Here is a 9,248-nt window from a genome sequence, read left to right as displayed (position 1 = left end):
AATAAAAATGTTTTTCTATAAAGATTGCGTCTGTTAAATTAAAAGGTTTTAATACAAAAGAAACAAGCCATAGAATGAAGGGACAGCTTGAGAGAGAACCTGTGCCCACTCTTCATCCGACAGGGCATTAATATCCACCATATATTAAGAACTCCAAAGAGTAAATATTAAAAGCAAAAATGATCCGATTGATAAACAGGCAATAGAATTGACAATTTTTCAAGGAAATATAAATGGTGGGGCCTGAGGGTGTAAACTCAATAGAGTACAAGGCCCTGGGTTCAATCCAGAAAGAGAGAGAGAGACAGAGACAGAGACAGAGAGAGAGACAGAGAGAGACAGGGAGAAACAGAAGCACAGAGACAGAGAGACACAGAGAGAGGAGAGAGATAGAGAGGAGATAGATAGAAAGAAGGGAGACAGAGAGTGTTTTAAGTCCATTAAAAATAAAAATCAAAGAAGAAAGATAAAGAAAGGAAGGAAAGAAGGAAGGAAGGAAGGAAGGAAGAAGGAAAGAAAGAAAGAAAGAAGGAAGGAAGGAAGGAAGGAAAGAAGGAAGGAAGGGAAGAAAGAAGTAAAAAAGAGCCAGGCTGTGGTGGTACACATCTTTAATCTCAGCTCTTGGGAGGCAGAAATAGGAGGATCCTTGTGAGTTTGAGGCCAGCCATACTGAGTTCCAGGACAGCCAGGATTTTATCTCAATAAGAAAGAAAGGTAATAAATATGTATTAAAATTTTAGCTATCATTGAATTGTACATAAAAATATAATAAGATCTGGGGTAGAGAGATGGCTCAGCAATTAAGAGCAATGGCTGCTCTTCCAGAGGACCGGGTACAATTCCCAGCAACCACATACTAGCTCAAATCCATTTATAACTCCAATTCTAGGGGGCCCAATGCCCTTTTCAGGCCTCCTTGGGCACCAGGCATGCATGTGGTACACAGACATACATTCAGACAAGTCACCCACATCTATAAAATAAAGTAATTAAATTAAAAGTGTTTTTAAAATTAAAAATTTCCATCTCTCCTCAGTCAGGATGGTTGTTATACAAGAAAGGATGGAAGAGAAGGAGGCAGAAGGGGGAGAGAGGGAGAGAGAGATGCATGAATAACAAAGGGTGGTGAAGAAGGAGCTCTACCATGGTATATATAACCCATGATCCAGCTGTATTTTCTCTGTATACACCTCAAAGGTGCAAAGTCAACTTGCTATCGGTATTCCTTACCTCACTGTCCACAACAGGCAGGGTCTGGAGGCAGCCAGGGTGCCGACCAAGCGATGAACAGATAAATACACGGTGGGGAACACATCCAGCGACACTTTGGGCGATCATAAACGAGAGTGAAATTGTGTTGTTTACAGGAAAATGGTTGGAACTGGAAATCGTCATTGTTAATGAAATAACACAGACCCAGAGAGACAAGAATCAGGGGTTGGCTCTCCAGCATGGAATCTGGGTGGCTGGGACGAAGAGGACACAGGAGTGAAAGCATCCAGGATGTGAGAAGGGGGAGGGGGAGGGCCAAGAAAGGGAGGGAGGGGGTAAATATGGTCAAAGGACACTGTGTATGTGTGAAAATGTAATAAAGAAATTCCTGCTTGTACAACTTTTAAAAATTCAATTTTATCTGTCCCAACATATAGATTTTTAAATGTCTTTCCTCCCTAGACAATAAATAGTTTAACCATCATTTTTATAGCATTTGTATTATATTAGGTGCTATATAATGGAAAGTGTTCAAAGTATATAGGAGGCTATGCATAGCTCATATGCAAATGCTACCCCACTTATATAGGGGACCTGAACGTCTATAGATTTGAGTGTCTATAGAGGGTCTTGGATTTAAAAACTCCATGAAAATTGAGGGACAGTTGTATAAAACATGTTAAAATTGATCAAATTGTTTACTTTAAGTATGGATATTTTATGTCTCAATTATAGCTCAATAAAGCTATGCCATTCCCCCAGTCTGCTAATAAATCTATTTTTTTTTAAAGGAAGTAAAAACCCCGAGCTCTTAACTTCTTTAGACATTCTGTGTTGCTGGAAGCAGACGGCTTACACCTTGGTTTCATACCCCTCGTTCTTATACAATAAGCTGTGGCAGTCGCTCGCTCTCTGTCTTTTAAAGACTCATCTTCATTCTAGCTGACCGCAGGTGATCATCATGTTGCCATTGTGTGGTGTGAAGGACCAGGATGAGGTCTCCCACTGCCAGCAGGTATGGCTGCCCTCCCACGCAGCGAGAGGACAGGCACCATGTCAGCATCTCGTTTCCTCGAGCTGCAGTTGCTTGGCTCCGTCTTGGTCTCCGTCTCTCTGTAGGTGAGAGTGAGTTTCAGAGAATGAAGCCAATCTCTCCAGGTGACTCAGAAAGGGATGTGTGAGATAATTCTGGAGACAGATTTGACGTGGAAGGCCTTAGCTGTTTCTATATACAGGAATTTCTCCAGCATGGGAGAATGAGCTCGCCATACAATGTGAAATCCTATGAAAAGAAGCACACATTTTTGTGATGGTTTCCTCACGACACATCATTGCTCCTTAAGGCATTCCTCCCTCCTTCCCTCCCATCCTTCCTTCCTTCCTTCCTTCCTTCCTCCCTCCCTCCCTCCCTCGCTTCCTCCCTTCTTTCCTTCTTTCTTTCTCTTTCGTTAAGCTACTTCTAAAACTCTTAAAACCAGGACTCTTGATGAATCACTTATTCCAGACTGGGGAAAGGGCAAGGTGAATTTGAAATGCCTTCTGGGGATAGAAAGCAAAGATATTCCTATAAAATGTAAGGGGACATACTGAAAGAACCCAGGACACTACACATCTATTAGAATGGCTGACATATAAGGACATCAAACACAAGGTCCCAAAAAACCTGGCTGCAGGCTTACTCTGAGCCAGTTTAGGGAACAGCTGTTGGCTGTGCTGTGAGCCGCAGCTCACAGAGGAACTGACTGAGGGTTGCAAATGCATATCCACTTCTCTGGGAAACTTTCAAGAAACCAGCAGGTGAGGGTCGTGTTGACATGAGGATTCTACACTGTGGACGTGCTTGTGTTCATCTGAGGGCAAGCTCTCTCTTCTGAACCTCAGGGGCATGATACATAAGGGGCAGGCTTGGACCCTAAATGCTTCAGGCTGAGCCCCCTTGAAATTGTGCATTTCTGTGTATATGTGTGCATGTATGTATTTGTGTGTGTGTGTGTGTGTGTGTGTCTGTTTGCATGTGTGTATCCTGAGTCTTTGAAATAGTCTCTGGGATGTTAAGGGCCTAGGCTGGGTGTGTGCGCTCCCATAGAGGAGTCTGGCCTCCCCACCTTACTTTGACAAGTATAATTCTGTTAACTGAAGGGATGCAGGAATATCAAATTTTATTTGTTTGTTTGTTTTGCTTTTTTCAAGACAGGGTTTCTCTGTGTAGCCCTGGCTGTCCTGGAACTCACTCTGTAGACCAGGCTGAACTCAAGCTCAAAATCTGCCTGCCTCTGCCTCCCAAGTGCTGGGATTAAAGGCGTGCGCCACCACTGCTCAGTGAAATATCAATTTTTTAAAACAGATTTATTTATTTTATATATGTGAGTATATTGCCGCTATCTTCAAACACACCAGAAGAGGGTGTCAGGTCCTATTACAGATTGTTGTGAGTCACCATGTGGTTGTTGGAAATTGAACTCGGGACCTCTGGACCGAGTGCTCTTAACCACTGAGCCATCTTTCCAGCCCAGAAATATCAAATTTTGACTTCTCCAATTTTCAAAAATAATTCTGAACTCCCAAGATCAATTACTAGAAGCTGAATAAAATATTCACCTCAAGTCCTTTGGGTTTTTTTTTTTCTCAAGTCGTGCTTAACTTCTGGGACAAAGATGTCCAGCAACAAGTCATATCTCTGCCCAGAGGTCCCTGTGGACCTACTGTATCAGATTTCACGGCTAACATGCCTCTCCTCACCCTACAGACCTTTCTCCCCAGCCCATCTCCCATGTAAGGAAACTCTTTGGAGGGACTTTTTCTCCAAGGCATTCATTCAGTGTTTCTTCCCCTCTCCTCAAGTTTCTCACACCAAGTCTTCACCCCCAGCACTTTCACCCCAACAGGACCTTTTTCAGAGAGAGGGTCTTTAAGAGACAATCAAGTTGCTGGGCAGTGGTAGCACGCGCCTTTAGTCCCAGCACTTGGGAGGCAGAGGCAGGCAGATTTCTGAGTTTGAGGCCAGCCTGGTCTACAGAGTGAGTTCCAGGACAGCCAGGGATACACAGAGAAACCCTGTCTTGAAAACAACAACAACAACAACAACAACAACAACAACAACAAAAAACCCAAAAATAAAAAAACCAAAGAAGACAATCAAGTTAAAATGTGGTCATTAAGATCTGCCCTCCCTCACTATGAAGTGTCTTGTCTAAGAAGAGGAAATATGGACACAGCACAGAGGAAAGATGCTATAAAGGGACAGGAAGAAGATGGTCTCTACAAGCCAAAGAGAGGGCTATCGTGGACTCTGCCCAATTTGATCCCAGACACCTAAGCTCCTGAGGTGTTAAACATGAGGTTTTTGTGTCCTTGGCCCCTCAACATCAACTCCCTTTGTTTACAGGTCTTTCTCTTTCTTTAGCTTCCACGAGAACCCTTCATGCTCCCCTAGGGATTGCTGGCCACTCCCCCAGCTGCTGTTGGACAGAGGAAAGGAAAGAAACTAGACTTAGTATCTCCCTGTCTCATTCAGTCACACAGGCAGGAGGTCAGAGTTGAAGACTGCCATAGACATTGAGGGGCTGATGACCGCTGTCACTGGGTGATCGGTGGGCCTTCAGAAGATGATGATGGGTAACTGCTGTCACTGGGTGATCAGTGGGCCTTCAGAAGATCATGATAGGTGACTGCTGTCACTGGGTGATGGGTGGCCTTCAGAAGATAACGGTGCCATTCTCTCTGTTTTTGTGTATGTTGTAATTTTTCTTTATAAACTTCTGGTTATGAGCCTAGACTTTAACAGCTGAGCCATCTCTCCAGCCCCTATCATAAACTTTGGAGGGGATGTGGAAAACATGTCTCTCACTACTGAGGAGATTCCCATCTCTTGAGTTCCTACCTGTGACTTTAGGTAGGAACTCTCAAGGCCTGACCAGCCAGACTGCTGGCCCATTAAGAATTACTTCCACCGCCCCTCTTCCCAGTCTGGAGCCAGTGCCTTCCTCAGCCAGGCTCAGCTCCAAGCACCGAAACCTCTACAGCACTAATACAGCCACAGCCAGCAGAGCAAGGGTGGCTGGCCAACATTCTGTGGTCCCAAACATCAAGCCAGACTTCCCAACAAGCCGTACTACATCATGGCTCCTTTGCTGCAGCCCCTCAGACTCCTTTCCCAGCTCCCCTTGCTCTCCTCTCTTGTTTCCTCTGAGACATGTTTCCACTTAAAATCATACATCAGAGCCAGGCAGTGGTGGCGCAGGCCATTAATCCCCACACTTGGGAGGAGAGACAGGTGGATTTCTGAATTCAAGGCCAGCCTGGTCTACAGAGTGAGTTCCAGGACAGCCAGGGCTACACAGAGAAACCCTGTCTCAAAAAAAACAAAAACAAAAACAAAAAAAAACCCAAAAAACAAACAAACAAAAAATCATACACCAGGACTGTAGGGAAAGGCCCTGTGTTTTATTTCCAACAAAACACACAGACACACTCACACACACACACACACACACTACAAACACATAGATGCACACATGCAGATACACACATGCCGACACACAGACATGCACACACACGAAGACATAGATACACATATGCACACACACATATAGAAACATACATGCATATGCACATGCACACACACATTGCATGGATATATACATGCACACAGAGATACACACATGCATACACATGCAGACATGGATACACACAGATACACACATGCACACATACAAATATACACATGCACACACAAACACACAATGATACATTCATTCATGCACTCACAAGTACATACACAGATACACACATGCACACACAAAGAAACACACGGAAAACACAAGTACACACATGCACACACACATGGATACACACAAGTACACACATGCACACATGAACATACACACATGGATACACATATACACACTCAGACACACGGATACATGCACGCACGCACAGACACATATGGATACACACATATACACAAATGCTTACTACAGATCACACAGGTTATGTCTCTGAGACAAGACCCTCAGTCTCAAGAACCCCCGTTGTTTCTCAGTCTGGGCCAGGGTAAAAGAAGACACATGATCTATGGCATCTGACAGGGGCTCTGCATATGGTGGGCGTAGGGCTGGCAGCCTTTCTGGTGTTGTGGTTAAACATGCCATCAGTGGAAACAGCATCCTTTTCAGCATCCTCTTGCCCCAGTTCAGGGCTGCTCTTTATTTCTTCCTGCATTCTTTCTCTTATGAACTACCTTCTCCTTCATTTTGAAGTGTCCAATGAGGCTGATTTAATAAACTTCAGGACGCACCTTTTTATTTTAGGATTACGTTTTTCCTATGTTTTGTTAAAGGATATTTTCTGTCATGAAGAGATGGGGCCAGCATGCCACAGTCTTATCAGCTGAGGGTTAAGTGTAGCGCAACAATCATGTGAGTTATTTTAGCAGGACAGACTTAAAACAGGGACTTGGAACTTTAGACAATTACTGGGCGAGCTGGGGTGCCCACGGAGGCTGGGTCCCTGGGATACCTACTAGCTTGCCATCACTATCACAAAATACTCCAGTTAATTAACTTGCAAGTGGGAAAATGTTTCTTTTTAAAGGATTTACTTATTTTTATTTTATGTATATGAATATTTTGCTTGCATATATGTATGCATCTACATCTTATGGGTCCCTGGTGTTGAAGGCCAGCAGAGTGTGTTGGATCCCCTGGAACTGGGGTCACAGACTGTGTTGTGAGTTGCTATGTGGGTGACGGGAACCGAACCCAGATCCTCTCTGTAAGAGCAGCCAGAGCTCTTAGACTCTGAGCCATCTTCCAGCCCTGTAAATGTTTCTTTTGATTAAAGTTTTTAAAGGTTGCAGCTGGAGAGCTGGCAGGGTAGTAGGGTGTCCACCCTACTGGGCAGATAAAACTTCATTCACAAGCAATGAGAATGAGGCAAGTCCTGAAGCCCAACTCAAGCCCAGATCTGGATATGGTAACCAGGCACTTTTAGGACAGCCCATTGTGCCTCTGCGGTATTCCATTCCTTCCTGGATCATAGTCTGTCTATGGTCCCTGCTCCACTCTCCTTAATGCCAAGCAGTGGCCAGTGTGGCCAAGCGCCCTCAAGGGCAACATGTTGTTCCTTGATAACAAGCCTCAGGAAGTCACAGTTATTATTGGCCACAGGGAGGTGGCTGACAATTTTGGAACTTGTGCTTGCCCTTGGACAAGCCTCTCTGGGAAAGGCTTTCTTCCAGGGAAATATTTTTGGGGAAAATACTTGTGGACCCTGGCAATCTAGGCCCTACAGGAGCAGTGTGAGAGGAGAGTAATGGGGGTTTGGAGTTGTTCGTGGGTCTAGACTATGTCAACAGTGCCTATAGGTACTCCAGACCCTGTTATTCTGGATATGTCCCTGAGGAAATCTTTGATGCCCACAGGGCGTGTCACGTCCTGTGTCAGGCATGCTCTGTGAAAGGAGGCAATGTCTCTTCCCCACTCCTAGCCTGATACTGCCAGTGCTTGATGACATTGTAGGGAGAAGAGGTGCCAGGCATTGAGCTAGGCAGACAGTGGAGGGACAGACAGTGTCAAGAAAGATGGCATCCATGACTGAGTAGCTTCTGCTTGCACGATACAATGACTGACCTTCACCAAGTGCTCAGGGTTTGCCGACTCTGTTCTGGCTTCATGGCAGTGTCTCCTTGAGGCCTTAGAGTAACTCTGAGCTGGGGACATTAAGGCCCCCATTTTACATAAGAAGCAAAGGAAGCTTAGAAGTTAAAGGGACTTGTGGGTAGCCCCTGGGAATTTTATCTTCCCACCTCCTTGTCTTCATGTGCTTTTGAGGTGGGGTCTTGCTACATAGCCCTGAATGGCCTACAACTCACTGTGGAGACAAGACTGGCTTCGACATTGCACCAGTCCTCCTGCCTCTGCCCCCTAAAAGCTGGGGTTACAGGCCTGTGCCACATCTGGCTTTGTCTTCACAGTCTTATGGGAACCCTTTGCTATTTCTGTGCAGACTGGAGTTTTTGATTGGCTTGGAATGGGTAGAACGGGGCAGAAGTATGGGCTACAGCCTTGGAGAGTCGGTAACAATGAGAAGGTAGCCTGCTTGCGGGTGCCCTATTGGGTTATTCAATTGGGGAAGCCAGCTGCCATATCACCAAGCCAGTCAGCTTGTGGAGGGGAGATGTCCAGGTGACAGAGCTTGGAATTAGTTCCCCAGCTGAGCTCTCAGGTGACCATGACCTTGTGACACTGGCCCCTCCCCCTAGCCCCCCGCCCCTGCTAAACTTCTCTGAGATTTCCTGAGATGGTGCTGAGCTAAGGTTTGAGGTAGCAAGAGACAGCTACCACATCTGCCTATGCCAATGCAGCCTGTCTGCGATAAGGCAGGCTCAGGTGAGCCTAACTTCAGAGTTCGGGATGCTGCTCTGTGGTGCTGGACTCCAGACCATGGCAATGCTGAGCTTCTCTGCAGCTACACTCCAGCCATTCAAAGCCCACACCTTAGTTACTCTATCATACTATACCTAAAATGAAGAAGGATGGCATCCCAGCCTAAGTGGGGATACAACAAAGAACAGAGTGACCAGCTCTGTGCCTCAGTTTCTTCATATGCAAACTTGCCTGATGCTGATAGCTACCAAATTCCTAAGGTGCTGTGCTGGTGACATGAAGATCTTAGCAGACACCGGAGAATTAACTCAGTAAGAATTAACTCTTTATTTATATACCCAAAAGAAACATAGATGATTAACTAGGGAGGTGGCTTGTAAGAGAACAACAAAGTGAGACTGAATGCTTTGCTTGACATTTGTAACTCTTGTATCAAGTTTGAAAAAGAGGACTTTATAAGTTACTCTTTTCTCTGAGATGAATGCTTTTCCAAATTCTCACAGCTAATGAACCAAATTCCTACCCACACCTAATGTCTGTGCCACCCTCCAACCAGAACCATTGTTCATTGAAACGGCGAATAACTTTATGGATAGACCATCTTAATACCCACACCATTTCTTAAATGAATGTAACCTGTTCTCTGTGGGC

The sequence above is a fragment of the Mastomys coucha genome, unplaced genomic scaffold, assembly GCF_008632895.1.
Source record: "Mastomys coucha isolate ucsf_1 unplaced genomic scaffold, UCSF_Mcou_1 pScaffold12, whole genome shotgun sequence".
Classification (NCBI taxonomy): Eukaryota; Metazoa; Chordata; class Mammalia; order Rodentia; family Muridae; genus Mastomys; species Mastomys coucha.
This window is presented reverse-complemented; position numbering follows the sequence as displayed.